We start from the raw sequence: 17,175 nt of genomic DNA, 5'->3' as shown, positions 1-17,175 counted from the left end.
GTAGAGTTATTTCTATCCTTCTTTTAGAATGGCCGAGGGCCAAGACATTAGTATGATGGAAAGTTCGGAGTCCAAGTTGGATGCTATCATGAATGCTCTTGCTACGTTATCGCAAAGAACTGCAAAGATTGAAGGAGTCGTGGCAAGGCTTCATAATGATGGAGCATCTGGGAAGGCACAATCTAGGTTGCACCAGCCTCAAACTTCTGCACTTGAAGAAGCAACTTTGCCTCAGGATCGACAAGCACTGTTGGTTCTACAACATAAGGAGTCCCGAGTTAGCCTTCCGGATAAGTTCGATGGTATGCGTTCCAAGTTTCGAGGATTCGTCAACCAAATCAGGTTGATAACAATTTTATAGCCCGAACGCTATCCAACGAAGGAGTCACGTGTTGGGCTTGTTGGAACCTTACTTACAGGACAAGCTCTATCATGGTTTGCTCCTTTGTTTGAGAAATGATTGTCCATACTAAACAACTTTGAAACCTTTTTGGAGGCATTTGCGGAAGCATTTAGTGAACACAACAAGGTTCAATGGACTACAACAAAGATCCGGTCACTACGACAAGGAATGCGCTCTACATCAGTCTATGCATCGGACTTCAAGCAATTAGCATGTGACATCAATTGGGACGAAGAAGCATTGATGAATCAATTTTATTGGAGTTTAAGGGATGATGTGAAGGATTTGCTGATAACTCTTCCTGATCCACAAACGCTCAATGAAGCTATTAGTCAAGCTGTGAAGTGCAATAACCGCCTATTCTAACGCTGCCAAGATCAACGTTCAAGACAACATACGATTTGCCACGTCCCAACTATGTCGGCAAGCAGCATGAATTCACATTCAGAGGTAGAAGACATGCAAATTGATGCGATACGTGTCAAATCCCTTACTCTAGAAGAAAAAAAGCGGCGTATGGAGGAAGGTCTATGCTTGTATTGCGATGAAGAAGGCCACAAAGTTAGAAACTGCCCCAAAAAGCAAAATCGACATATTGTCAAGACTAGGGGCACGTTTATTGAGGAAAACGAGGATGCCCAACCATAATAGGAACTGTGCGGCTGGACAGTGAAACATCGCAACAACAATCAGGTTCCTTTCTTTCCGCTCAACTTGCCCTTTGTTTTACAATCCCTTTACTTATTGGCCCTCAGAAACTGAGAACCTTAGCATTATTAGATTCAAAAGCATCTGCTTGTTTCTTAGACGAAGAATTTACGAAGCATCATAAGATCTCTTTAGTACAAAAATCCAAACATGTTCACGTTGAGATCATAGATGGGCGACCTTTATTGTCTGGTAGTGTCACTTATGAATCAAAACCTATAGAAGTGACGTTTAAGGGCCATAGTAGTCATATTATTTTCAATATTATTAGAATCCCATCAAATCCTGTTATTCTTGGTCTTTCCTGGTTGGAAAAGCATAACCCATCCATAGATTGGAAGTTGCGAAAGATGACCTTTCCCACAAAACCACCCAAGAGCAAGCCTAGTAGAAAACCCCAAATAGAGAAATCCTTATTTATTGAAGCAAGAGCATTTATAAGATCGTCCAAGGAAGGCACACCGTTTGTTATTTATGCGGCTCCAACTACTGAGGAGAAGATCTCGACAACAAGTATACTAGAGCAATATAAGGATTTTAAAGACGTGTTTCAAAAGAAAAATGCCGACATGCTACCGAAATACAGACCATATGATTGCGCCATAGACTTACAGGAAGAAGCACAACCGTCTTTTGGCCCAATCTACAATCTATCGCAAATAGAGTTGGCGGAGTTGCGAAAGTACATCGACAAGAATCTAGCCAAGAACTCCATTTGTCATTCAAAATCGTCAACAGGAGCACCTATCTTATTTGTGAAGAAGAAAAATGGCTCGTTGCGGATGTGCGTGGACTATCGAGGCCTCAACAAGGTAATAAAGAAGAATCATTATCTATTACCCTTGATTTTTGGTCTCTTAGAATAACTTGGACGTGCAAGGATTTTTATAAAAATTGATCTAAGGGGAGCTTACAACCTCGTACGAATCAAGGAAAGAGATGAGTGGAAGACAACGTTCCGTACAAGGTATGGCCATTTTGAGTATAATGTCATGCCCTTTGATCTTACTAATGCTCTTGCGGTCTTTCAACATATGATGAATGATATTTTCTGAGAGTACCTTGACGATTTTGTTGTCATCTATTTGGATGATATTTTGATATTCTCCAAAAATGAGGAAGAGCATGAAAAGCACATTTGTTTGGTCTTAAAGAAATTACACGAGCGAGGACTATATGCCAAGTTAGAAAAGTGTTTATTTCACCAAATAGAGATGGAGTTTTTGGGATTCGTTGCGACTACGGAAGACTTGAAGATGGACCCCAAGAAGGTGGAAGCAATCGTGTCCTGAGAGGTTCCAAAGGCGGTGAGAGACGTACAATGCTTTCTTGACTTTACCAACTTCTATCAGATCTTCATTAAGAATTATACTCAAATTGCTGCTCCTCTCACTCGGTTGACATGCCAGGATAAGCTGGAATGGGGACCTCTAGCGGAGAAGGCGTTTCAAGACCTAAAAATCACATTTACTACAGCTCCAATCTTGGTACATTCAGACTTTAGAAAGGTCTTTTATTTAGAAACTGATGCTTTGGATTTTACTTTGGGAGCTATACTTTCATAAATGGGAGAAGACAAGAAGCTCTATCCGGTTGCATTCTATTCTCAAAAGTTCTCTGCTGCTGAAATCAATTATGAGATCCACGATAAAGAACTTCTTGCTATAGTGGATTCTTTCCAAGAATGGCATCATTTTCTTGAAAGAGCTGTACACCTAGTGACTGTATACACAGATCACAAGGATTTGGAGTATTTCATATCGGCTCGAGTTCTAAATCGACGTCAAGCTCGGTGGAGTATGTTGCTATCTAGGTTCGATTTTGTTATCACTTATCGACCTGGAAAGCAGCAAGGACTATCTGATGCCTTATCGAGGAGATCGTATCTTGTAACAAAGGCTGGAGAAGCAGCGTTTGATCAACAATATACGACATTGTTGAAGCCAGAGCAATTTTGGCTTTGCGCTACTATTGTGCCAATTGATGCTGACTTCTTGAATCAGGTACGTGCCGCGACCATTAAAGATTCAGTAGCCATTGATATCGAGCAGCGTACCAATGACGACAAATTCAAGGTAGAGGGAGATCTTTTATACTTTGAGGAGTGGTTGTATATCCCAAAAGGACCAGCACGACTCTGAGTTCTTCAATCTCGCCACGATGTTCCAGCTACGGGACATTTTGGATTCAGCAAGACCTTGGAGCTTATTTCTTGAGATTTTTGGTGGCCCCCAAATGTGGAAGGATGTGAAAGATTTTGTCCTCTCCTGCGACATCTGTTGAAGATCCAAGAATCCTCGACATCGCCCTTATAGACTCCTACAGCCATTGCCAATTCTACGTTAACCATGGTCTTCAGTTTCCATGGACTTCATCACGGACCTTCTATCATCGAACTCATTTGACAACATCTTTGTCGTGATAGATCGGCTTACAAAGATGGCGCACTTTGTTCCTTACAAGAAGACATCGTCCAGTGAAGTCACAACAAGGCTCTTTCTCGATAATGTGTATCGATATCATGGACTACCAGATGATATCGTATCTGATTGAGGAATCCAGTTCGTATCAGATTGAGGAATCCAGTTCGTATCAAAGTTTTGGAGATCTCTCTTTGAGATACTGAAGGTGGATATCAAGCTTTCTTTGGCTTTTCATCGTCAAATTGATGGCCAAACGGAACGAGTGAACCAAGTCTTAGAACAATACTTACGATGCAGCATCAACTATCAGCAAGACGATTTGACCACATATCTGCTGCTAACCGAGTTTACATATAACAATACCTTCTATGCGTCGACTCAATACACACCATTCTTTTCCAACTATGGGTATCATCCGAAGCTTGATTTATTGAATCCATCAACAAATAATAATCCAGCAGCTGAAGGATTTGCGAAACAACTATCAAAGCTTCAAAATACGTTGAAGCTTCAATTACAATCCGCTCAAGAATCCTACAAGGCGTTTGCAGATAGATTTCGGAATCAAGCACCTACTTTCAAAATTGGAGATAAAGCATGGCTTCTTTGACGAAATATCAAGACCAAGCGACCATGTGATAAATTGGACTATCGAAGATTGGGACCATTTATCATCCAGAAGCAAATCAATCCAGTGGCGTACCGTCTAGAATTACCGGCTTCTATGAAGGTACATCTAGTCTTTCATATTTCTCTGTTAGAGCCTTATCGAGAGTCATCTTTTCTTAGAAGAGTATAATGTCCACCACCTAGTATTGAGATCGAGAACCACGAAGAATACGAGCTTGAAAAGGTACTCGATTCACAACGAAAGTGGGGCAAGTTGGAGTATCTTGTTCATTGGTGCAGCTACGACATTAATGAGTGAACGTGAGAGCCAGCTGAAAATCTCGCCAATGTGCCACAAAAGGTATAGGAGTTTCATCAACAACATCTTCATAAACCTAAGCCGGTTTGACAATAGCTTCCTTCTGAAGCTTGCTCACCCAAGAATATAAGAAAGGGGGAGAGCACCACCAAAATTCGTAGTTGATGTAGTTATTTTCTCCAAGATAAAATAGAATTTTTTAGTAGCCATAGTTTGGTCTTCTCATATGGATAGCCAAGAGATAGATACTATGCCAGTCAAATTATCTCAACCGACTAGCTCACGAAGGTGACCCCGAGATGAAGAACCGCCTACACCATGACAACGACAGAAGATACTGAGTAACCAATCACTGGTGATTGTATTTGAGTCCAAGCCTGCTTGCGATGGTCAGCCAGAAGGCGTGTTTGCAAGACAATTTCATAATGAGGACACGGAAGTTTATACTTGGTCAGAAGTTGAAGGAGTGGGCCACTATCGTTGGCTTCAAGGGCCGATGAACCACTTGCCTCGTGAACAACAGTTGGAATTCATAGCAGATATTATGCGACAGATCTTTATTTTCTTGCATTGATACTGATCAACAACATTGCTTCTCAGAGACCTCGAAGTTAAAGGAGGGAGTGATGTTAGGGACATAATCCTTAGAACCTTCTAGAAACAAGTTTCTAAAACCTTCTAGAAGCAAGTCTCTGGAACCTTTTAAAATCTTCTTAGTTGGTAGAAGATATTACAGACATAGTCTTTAGAACCTTCTAGAGATAAATTTCTAGAACCTTCTAGAAGTAAGTCTCTGGAACCTTTTAGAAGCTTCCTAGTTGGTAGAAGTTGCTTGAAAAACTTCCTAAATAGAAGTATATATTGGAATCGAGGCTGAAGAGTTCTTCAGTCTCGACAACACATCTCTTGGAGCTCTAGCTCACCTCTCTAGTATTGTTCTCATCTGATTAATCTAGTTCTTGCTAGTTCTTCTTGAACTTCTTGTTAGATCTCGAGTTTGTATTTTCGTGTCCGTGATACAATCATATTGAGTGCTTGTCGATTGTGGCTCTACAATAAATTGCATGATAATTGAAATTGGTGACTAGTTTAGAATTAAAACTAAGGCAATCAAATGAAGAAGTATATATTTTGTAGATGACCAAGAGAACATATTGAGTGAGACATGTGAAGAAGAAACCTTGAGATTGACAGATGCCAACGTCTTAAGAAAGAGATTCAAGGTAAAAAAGCTAAATTATGATATTATCTTTGGTATGTCATGGCTAGAAATGAAAAATAAGCAAATTGATTGGATAGTAAAGACATTTTTTTTTAAAGATGGAAGATACAAGGTGACTCTTTGCACCTTTGTATTAAGTGAAGAGGAAAGAAAATCTACAAGCAAAGACTTACTTGTAGGGTCGACTTTTATGAAGAAGCAAATATAATATGAACAACCAATATATATGGTGGTTCCAAATCTTGAGTTAGTCATAGAAAAGATAGTCGAAGGAGTAGAATGGCAGAATAACTCTTATAAAAATATCAGGATGTCTTTCCAAGTGACCTACATAGTGGCATACTTCTTGATCAAGGTGCCTCCTTTTAAATTGAACTATTACCTCGAACCAAATTAGTAAGTCAACTAATTTATTGCTTAGAACCAAAAGAACTTGAAGAGCTATGGAAGACATTGGACGAATTTTTGGAAAAAGGCCTCATTCAAGAAAGTACATCACCACAGGAAGTACATATATTCTTTGCACCCAAAAAAGATAGTAGACTTTACCTTTGCATCAACTATCGAGGCTTCAATAAGCAAACTATTAAAATTGCATATCTACTTCTATGTGAGGATGATCTTCTTGACCAACTTTGAGGTGCAATCATCTTTAATAAATTAAATCTTCAAAGCGGCTATTGGCAAATACCTATTATAAGAGATAATGTGAAAAAGATGACATTTTGTACACGTTATGGATATTTTAAATGGCTGATTTTATCCTTTTGCCTCACCAATGCTTCAGCCTCTTTCATGGGTCACATGAACATATTGTTTTGAGACCTTTTGGACAAGTATGTAGTCATCTTTATTGATGATATCCTTGTATATAGTAAAATCTCTGAAAAGCATGAGCAACACTTATAAGAAGTGCTCCGCCGGCTATAAGATAGTCGTTTCTATTGCAAGTAATCAAAATGTGAACTTTGAAAGTCGCAAGTCACCTTTTTGTGGCATGTAGTGTCCTCCAAAGGCATGTATATGGAGTAAGATAAGAAGAAAGTAATAGAGGATTAGCCAACCTCTAAAGATGCTTTTGAAGTTTGATCATTTTTAGGCCTTGTTGGATACTATTGCCATTTTGTTCAGTGATATGCTCACATTGTTGGCTCATTGACAAATCTATTAAAGAAGAGTGCCCCATTTAAATAGAAATTGGTGCAGCAAAATACCTTTGATAAGTTGAAGGGGACATTCATTACTATTCCAATATTGTAATCATATGATCCCAATCTTCTTTATATGCTTGACATTGATGTTTTCCATCTTTGCTATTGAAGTGGTCCTTCAATAAGACTTTGTTAGGGACCTTCAACTTGTGGTGTATAAATCATGCAAGCTCAAAAGGACAGAGTACAATTACTTTGCACATGATCTAAGGTAATTAGAAATTATACATGCCACAAGAGTGTAGCGACACTATCTATTGAGAAAACCAGTGGTTGTTGGAATTGACCATCAACCCTTGTTACATGATTTGCATGTGAAAAATATGAAATTACGACATCATTGTTCGGAAGATCAGTTGCAGTTTTTTGATATCCACCTTCAGCACAAGCAAGGACGAAAACATATTGTACCAAATAGCTTATCGCAAAAATCAAATTTGAAGAAAAAATCAAGAAACAAGATAAAAATCGCTACCATTAATAGTATCATTTTAAATTTAATCAAAGAGACAATAAAAAGAAGCTATGCATTGGGATACTTATTTCAAGATAGTTAGTGATTGAGTGAAAGTGGACAATATATAATATCAAAATTACACTCTTAGTCATAACTTTTTGTATTTCAAGAAACAAATTTATGTACTTATCAATGTTAAACTTTGGATGTGTATATTTTAGGAAGGACATGACATGTCAATATCTAAACATCTGAGATGAGAAAAGACTCTAGAATGGATCTCAAGGACATGATTTTGAGCAAGTTTGGATTGTGATGTTTGAGTCTTTGTATGCTCTTGTGAATCATGTCAATGTAATAAAGTACATAACTTAGAGTCTTCTATACTATTGCAGCCAATTTTGCTATCTATGGCACGTTGGAAGTAGAAAACTATAGATCTCACTATGTGTTTGCTACAAGTGCCTCATAATCATATTACAGTTGCCATCTTTGTAGATCGACTTTTGAAGCAACTTCACTTTGCTGCAATGCACTCAAATATTGATGCTCTAATGCTTGCATGAGTCTTCTTTGATATTATCTTTTATTACTATAGATTACTTCATGTCATCATTTCGGATGGAGATCTATACTTCACGGGAAGTTTTTGACAAGCTTTATTTAAGCTACTGGACATACAACTTGACATTTCTACAACCTTTCATCCTCAAATAGAAGGGCTAATAGATTATGCAAATTGAACCGTAGAAGATATGCTATGGACATTTGTGGTGGTTTATTATAATAATTGGGATGAATACTTGATGCCTTTGGAGTTTGCTTACAATGATAGTGTTTAAGCAAGTACTAGTCATTCACCATTTTTTTTTAATATCGGTCAGCATCCATTTATGCTAGCAACTCTCTATTATTATGTTACCACTGACAACCCAATAACAAAGGAATTTATATAGCGACTTACAACAGCCTTACAAGAGGTACGGCACCACCTCTTTACTAGATAGAATTGATAGAAGCAATATGCGGATAACCATCAAGAACACAAGACCTTCTTGGAGGATAATCAAGTGTTACTTTTTAATGCCAACTTGCCACTTGCTACATCAACCCAAATCCATAAACTAGCACCTCAATGGCTTGGACCTTTTTGCATTTCTATAGTGATTTTAGATATCACATATTGCCTTGAACTTTTGCCATATATTTGGGTCTATCTAGTCTTCTATGTTTTGCAACTGAAGGAATTTCATACTGAACCAAAGTACTTTCCGGATTGATATCAACCACTACTACTACCAATTATACTTGATGACAAACAAGAATATGAAGTGGACAATATTTTGAAGCATTGTTGCCTTTGTTGTGGCAATGGACATCCACAACTTCAATACAAAGTTCTTTGAAAAGGTTATCCTATTTACAATGCAACGTGGGAACTTGTACAAAACTTCACCCATTGCCAATAGACAATTTGGAAATACTATTGAGTACAAAATGAGGATGTTTTGCATTAGTGGAGGGAGATTAAGTATAACAAGGTATAGATAAGATAATTGTATAGATATTAAGAACCATAGAAGTTTCTAGAATTGGGATTAGGTTAGTGGATCAGATAGGATCCATTGTGGAATATTTTAGAAAGAATTTAGGGTGGTTATTTAAATAAAGTCTACCATAGAACCTTCTAGAAAAGGCTCAAGATGGTTATCTAGATAGGGTCGACCACCTAAGAATATTTTAAAAAGTCCAGGGTGGTAAGATAAGATATAAATGGGACTGGCTAGGGTCTTTTGGAGCATCTGATTAAATATGGCTTTGGGCCGTTTCTCTTATAAAAATTTGATTTTATATCTTTCTATTCACTTTAGTTCAGTTCTATTTTTATTTGCTCAGTTTTATCTTTCATGTCCTATTCTATTTAATTTCATTTAGTTTTATTTTGGTCTATTTTGTCTTATTTTGTGATGAGACTTTAGGTTGCTGTAATTTAGAAGGATCATGGATTTTTGAAATAGTATAGTCATATTTTACATATGTTAAATATAGATATTTTTAATTTCTTAGAATGGATGTGTTAAACTTTTTAAATATATTAAATTTGTCTTATTAAGGTTTTTTTAAAAACTCTTGATAGAATATATATGTTTTTAATAAAAGTTAATTTTTTTTTTTGTTTAAGATTGAAATTATATGATACAAATAAAAAAAATTATGTCTATAGACTAAAAAAAAAGTTTGGCTTTACAAAGCTTCCTTACAATCTATCATGAGCAACATCTTGAATCAACATGAGAGCCTAAAATGTATGCAATTGGTACAACTTTCAACAAAAAGGTAACATATTATTTGCTTTTTTAAGCTTGATAAGGCATTTATAAATTAGATGTTTTAACCAAAAAAAAATAAAATATTAATTATTAGAAAACTAAAAATAATAATAAAAAGATTTAAGCTTGTCAAATACTTTGATATTAACAAAAGAAAAAAGGAATCTTTGAAAATTTTAATGAGAAGGTTTTACTGCTTCCAAAAGTGATTTTCATTCAAGTTTTTAAGAATAATCATATTAATTGATATAGAAATTATTGTTTCATTATTTTTTATTCCTATTGTGTAATTATATGGAAAAAAATCGAAGATGTGAAGAAAGACAAAGATTGAATTATAATTGTATTGACAGGCAAGGAAAATAGAAATAAAAACTTAAACTTTCAATCATTGATAATACAATAAAAGCTTGCTGCTTCAATAAGAAATCAAAAAAAGATCTTAGAGTATATTATTGAAGTAATAAAAAGGCATAAGTAACTAGTATCTTATTTTGTAAATGGCTAAAAGATTAAAAAGATATATATATATATATATATATATATAATTATTATAGATATGTTTTTTTATTAGTTATTTAATTAATGTAAATAAGTAAGAATAGATAAAATTAGATTAATTTGATAATATCTTATATAAAAGCTTTTTAGATACATATTTTATCTTTATATGTATTCTAATTAGATAGTATATATAGAGACAAGAGTGAAGCCTTATTCTTTCTTTTCAATTCTTTTTTTGCTTATCTAATTTCAAGAGTCCCTAAATTTTTAGTCTTTGGAAATAGCCATTTTAATTTTTTCTTTAATATACATACTTTTTTATTTCTATTTTTTCATTTCTTTTTGATACAAATCCTACTTTTTTACATTTATTTTTTGAGTTCTTATCATTGATAAATTGACATGAATTCACTTATAATATCGAAGCTTTCTCTTTTCTTGATTAAAATTAGATTATTTCTTTTTCTTGATAAGATATAAGTATATTAGAAGTTATAGATTATTTTTTCCTAAATTGATATTGTTCTTAGCACTTTCTTTGTTTTCAAATCTTTTCTTCTATTTATCTTGAGTAATATTAGATATTTTCTTTTTTCTAATATTATCATGATAGAGCTTATTAAAATAAAGAATGAAATGACATAAATATAAGAATAATTAAGAAAATTAATGTTTGCAATGCATCAATTCAATTTACTACTAGAAAGAGCAATAAGATTGGTTGGAAGTAAAGTTATAGAAATAATTAGAGTTGCTTCAATATCTATATCAAATCATATTACTTTTTTTATAATATAACTCATTTCAAATATTAGAGAATCAAAACTTGCCTTGCTTAAGAAGTTTGATAGTACAAGATTAAAATTTCAAGAATTTATAAATTAAGTACAATTAGTAATTGGATTTCAATCTCAATGATATCTAACTTCAAAATCAAAAGTCAAGTTTATTAGAACATTACTTTCAAGTTGTGCATTCTCATGGTTTTCATCTTTTTTTAAATGACATGATCTAATATCAAATAATTTAGAAGCTTTATTGGTAGAATTTTGATCCATGTATAAAAAAAATGATGCAATTTGTGTTGCAACCAAGTAAATCCATATTTTGCAATAAAAAAAAATTAATCAATAATTTTATATGCTTCACAATTTTAATAACTTATAATTGATATTAAGTAGAATGATATTGCACTTATTAGCCAATTTTTCTACAAATTAAAATATAAGGTAAAAAAATTGATACTCAACTTATGTGATCTACAAATATTAAGTCAAGCAATTGACTTTGCTGTAAAGTGTGATAATCAGCTTTTTAAATTTTAATTTGAGAGCTGCACAAATAAACTTCAATATTTTTATAACTCAATGGCAACACTAATGTCTTTTCAATACATACATTTAGAAGTAGAAGACATGCAACTTGATGTGATATATTTCAAACTTCTTACAAAGCAAAAAAAGTCTTGTTGTCATTAATAAGGATTATGCTTATATTATAGAGAACCTAAGCATATCGCTCTATATTAACTTTTGAATATGAAAAATCTAATTACTTTAAATTTATCTTATTTAAAAAATAATAATCTTCAAATAAATTGAATTTTCTATAGTCTTAGTTTTTCTAAGAGTATAATTAAGAGTTTTATTAACCAAGTAGAAAATAAAAAATCTAATATAACCAAACATGTATTTGTAGGTGTAAGAGCTTTCTTGCATGCTACAAAAAAAGAATCATCTTATATTACATATGCGACATATGTTTCTAATAATAAAAAGATTTCATATAGAATTCTAAATTAATATCAAGATTTTAAAGATAATTTTGAGAATAAAAATACATATACTCTTCAAAATATTACTTTTATAATTGCTTAATTGATCTTTAAGAAGAAGCTCAATTGCCATTTAAACTAATCTACAATTTATTCCAAAATAAATTGATTAAATTTAAAAAATACATTGATGAAAATCTAGCTAAGAATTTCTTACATCATTCAAAATCTCCAATAGGAGCTCCAATCTTATTTGTAATAAAAAAAAATGATAGATCATTGCAAATATTTATAGATTATTGAGGGCTTAATAAGATTACTATCAAGAATAGATATCTTAATATCTAGACTTCTTGACCGATTGAATCAAAGTAAGATCTATATTTAAATAGATCTCTAAGAAGTATAAAATTTGATATGCATCAAAGAAAGAGATGAGTAGAAGATTGAGTTTTGAACTAAGTATGGATATTTTGAATATAATGTTATACTATTTGGATTTACAAATGTGCCAACAACTTTTTAATATCTAATGAATGATGTTTTTTGAGAGTTTTTAGATGATTTTTTTTTGTTATCTAAATAATATTTTAATCTATTTTAAGAGCATAAAATAGTATGAACTTCATATTTATTGAATATTATAAAAATTTAAAGATATAAGATTATATTTCAATATAAAAAAATCCATATTTTATACTACTTAGGTTAGGTTTTTAGGATATATTATTTCAAATGATGACCTTATGATAGATCTTGAAAAGATTCAGACCATTATTGATTAGAAGGTTTTAAAAATAATAAGAGATATTCAATGTTTTTTGAGATTTGTCAATTATAATCACATATTTATCAAGAATATTTTTCAAATTGTAGCTCTATTTACACATTTGATCTATAAAAATAACTTTTAATGGAATAAACAAGTAAAAGAAATATTTGAAGCTTTGAATATAGTTTTTTTTATACCAATCTCATATTGTATTAATTTATTAAAGCTATTTTAAAAAAAAAAAATACATCAAATTTTGTTTTGAATTTTTGTATTATTAGAATTGGAAGAAAATAACAAACTTTATCTAGTAAATTTTTATTCAAAATATTTCTCAAGAGTCAAGATTAATTATAAGATTTACAACAAAAAAACTTCTTTCAATAATGGATTTGTTTCAAGAATGGCATCATTATATAGAAGGCACTTTTATCCAATCATTGTATATATGGATCACAAGAACCTCAAGTACTTTATATCAACACATATTTTGAATCATCACTAAAGTCATTAGAACATGTCTTTATTAAGATTTAAATTTAAGATCACTTAGTAACCTGAAAAATAATAAGGTTTGTTAAATGTCCTTTCTAGATGATCTTATCTTATATCAAAACAAAGAAGTGTAGCTTTTAATCAACAATAGATTATTATCTTAAAGCTAGATTAATTTTATCTATAATTAATAAAATCAATACTAATTGTTGATTTAACTTTTTTTAAGCAAGTTTATTCAAGTATGTTTTCTAATCCTCTTATTTGTAATATTAAAGATAATTCTTTAAAATCTTATGATACTTCTATATTTGAATTTAAGAATAATCTACTCAATTTTAAGTGGTACTAATATGTTCCAAAAGATAAAGCATGATTGCATGTTCTTCAAGCTCATTACAACTTTTTAATAATAAAATATTTTAGATACAAAAAGATTTTGGAATTAATATCTAAAGATTTTTTGTGGCTTCAAATTTAAAAGACAATTAAAGTCTTTGAATAATCATTCAATATTTATTTAAAATCGAAAGCTCCATATCATTGACCTTATGGATTTTTTTAACCATTATCTATTCTTTAATAATTATAGTTATTTGTTTCTATGGATTTTATCATACATCTTCTAGTCTTAAGTTCTTATGGCTTTATATTTGTAACAATAGATCATTTTACTAAGATAGCACATTTGTATCATGTATAAAATCTATCATAAGTGAAATAATAACTAATTTTTTTTTTTAACAACATCTATTGTTATTATGGATTGTCCACTAAGATCATATCAAATAGAAGGACTTGATTTGTATCAAGTTTTAAAAAAATCTATTTAAAATTTTAAATTAAGATATAAAACTATCTTTAATTTTTCATATTCTAACAATCATACCTTATTTCTAACATAGAATTGATATTATTTTTTGTCAATTCTATGTTGGTGATAAGATATGATTACTTTATTGTAATATCAAGACTATTTGTCCTTGTGACAAGTTATTTTATCATAGATTTGAACCATTTCCTATATGTAAATAATCAATTTAGTTGATTATCAATTACATTTACTGAAGAATATGATGATCCATCTTATATTTCAAAAATCTCTTCTTGAGACATTTAAATAAATATTGAATGATTGGAAATTGGAAAGAAGACAAATGACACCATGTTCAATAGAAGTAGATAATAATCAAGACTTTGAGATAGAAGAAGTCTTAGACTTGAGGAGATATCAATTTAGGTTGGAATATCTTGTTTATTGACATAGATACAATATTAATGAACACATATGGGAGTCAACAAAGAATCTTACAAATATAGCAAATAATGTCAAAGCCTTTCATTTATATCATCCATCAAAATCAAGATAAAATATCAAACAAGTCTTTGTTTTAAAAGAAGAATTTATTCAATAAAGATTGTATTGTATCTTTTATCCTTTATTGTGATTTTTTTATATTAGTAGCACTAGCAAGATAAAAAAAAATAAGCAGCCATTAGATTCAACTCAAGAATTATCATTTGTTGATCCACTTGATGAAATATTGCAATTGTTATAGTCTTAAAGACAACGTAATAGAAACAAAGATCTTCAAGAATGATATGTTCTTCTTTGAATAGATGGCAAGCTATAATGCATTTGATATCACAACCTTAGAAGAAACTCCTGATGTTTGATGATTTTATTAGAAGTAAAAATGACTCTTGATGGTATTACAAATATTTTGTTTGAAAGAAGTTATAAACATTTCAACAATGATCAAATAATAGGGTGGTCTTTTCATACTAAAATAAGACATTATCAATGGTTGAAAGAACCAATCAACCACCTTTAAATGAAACAAAGATCAAAATATGTGGCAAATATAATTTTTTACATCTTAGACTTCATTAACATGTAATCACTATTCCTTATGGAACTTGTTCTTAGGATGACGAATAATGTCATAAAAATACATATTTATTCTAATAATCATTTAAATAATAGAAATAAATAGAAATAGATAAAAATAGATTAATTTAATAATATTTTATAGAGATGTATTATAAAACCTTCATAGACTCAATTTCACCTTTACATTTGTCTATAGGTGATTGATAGATTGAACACTTGGCCAACAAACTAGTCATGTGTCTCATGTATTGGTAGCTTGTGGTATAAGCTAATTATGTGGTATTTATATAGAAAACTTATATTGCAAGCTAAGATACATATTTTGCAAATTAGATAGGTATAAGAGGTCTTATAGAACATTGTCATATAGCTGTGACTTAGATAGTATATATAGATGCAAAATTGAAGCTTTTTTTTATTCTTTTCAATTCTTTTCTTGTTTTTAGTCTAATTTTAAGAGTCTAAATTTCTAATCTTTAAAAATAGCTATTCTAGTTTTTTTAATATATATTATTTTATTATATTTTTTTAATATATATATTCTATTTATTTATTTATCTTCTTTTAATTTTTGTCCTTGATAATAAGTTACATACTCCTACATTCTACTCTTCTTTTATAATATACTATATTATAGAAATATTGATTTATACTTCTATCATATTAAATTAACATCACTTTGCTAATATAATATTGAAAGTTCTATCAATGGATGCTAATATAATAGTCCCATTCAAGCAACATTGTTAGTGGTTTTATTTATAAAATATAATTAAAAAAAAAAACCAAGCAAGAAAAAATAAATATTTATAATATTGATTAATTAACATAAATATATTAGATGAAAGTTATTTTAATTTGTAAATCTATATTAAAAATTAAATTTTATTTTTAATATTCAGAGTTATTCATTAGTTTCTTTAAAGAATATTAATATAACAAAGATAAAGATATCATCAATAAAAATATTTTAAATTGCATCCAACAACTATATGGCTACTACCTAATATCAATAAAAGCTCTTTTTAACATTCCAACAAAAGCTTTGATAGGACATAAAAAAAAAAAAAAAAATCATGATAAAATTGTAGTAAGTGATGCAAGAAAAGAAGAGCCAAAAAAAAAAAAAAAAAAAAAAAAAAAAACCTTCTATATTACAATCAAATTTATTGATATTATAAAACATAAGCAGTTCGAAGCATATTTGGTATTGAAAGGCCTCTAGTATAAGTTATGTGTCTTTTATTCCTTATAGACAGTATTGAATATTTGATTACATAGATATTCTTTATGCATTATATAGTAGATATTGTGGCAAATGATTTAGAGCTAACGAAGCTACTTTGGATTAATAGAATGGATATTATAGGATTTAGTGGCACATGTGATTTTGATGAGAGAACAAATAGAAGCAAGAAGTTTTGTGCAAAAATAATATTTTATATAATGAATGTGAGCAATTCCAAATCTTGATACACTATGAATATGCTTGTTGTTATATGGTTGTATAGATAGATTGATACTATATAAGTAAAGTCCTTATGGCACAATCAAAATATTTTTGTGGAAGTTTAGAAGTCTTTTTGAGCTTATATTATTATAAATATGCACCAACACAACCAATTAATTTGTTGCAACATTTGGCTTTGAAGGTACATCTCCAATAGAAGCCACATTTTTAGTATCGATGAATCATTAGATAATTTGCTATATAGTTCAATAAATTTTTAAAAGTGTATTAAATATTAGCTAAAAAAAATATTAAATTATTGCTATTAAACAAAATCAATGAAGGAAAGAACTTTCATACAATAGATATTTTTGAGTTACTAGAACATTGATTTTTAGTTATAGAAAGATTATATAGATAGATAGAAAGATAGAAATAAATCTTAGATATTTTTTAAACAATGTTTTATAAAAATTACTTTAATAAGTAATTAATTTTAATAATATCTTGATTTGAATATATTTGATACGTTCAAGATTTTTTTTAAATATATCTAAGAAAAAAAATTAAAACAAAATTAAACAAAATAATGCTTTTTTAAACT

Source organism: Physcomitrium patens, chromosome 15 (genome assembly GCF_059467195.1).
Source record: "Physcomitrium patens ecotype Gransden chromosome 15, ASM5946719v1, whole genome shotgun sequence".
Taxonomy (NCBI): domain Eukaryota; kingdom Viridiplantae; phylum Streptophyta; class Bryopsida; order Funariales; family Funariaceae; genus Physcomitrium; species Physcomitrium patens.
The sequence above is the reverse complement of the archived record's forward strand: the minus strand, read 5'-3'. Positions refer to the sequence as shown.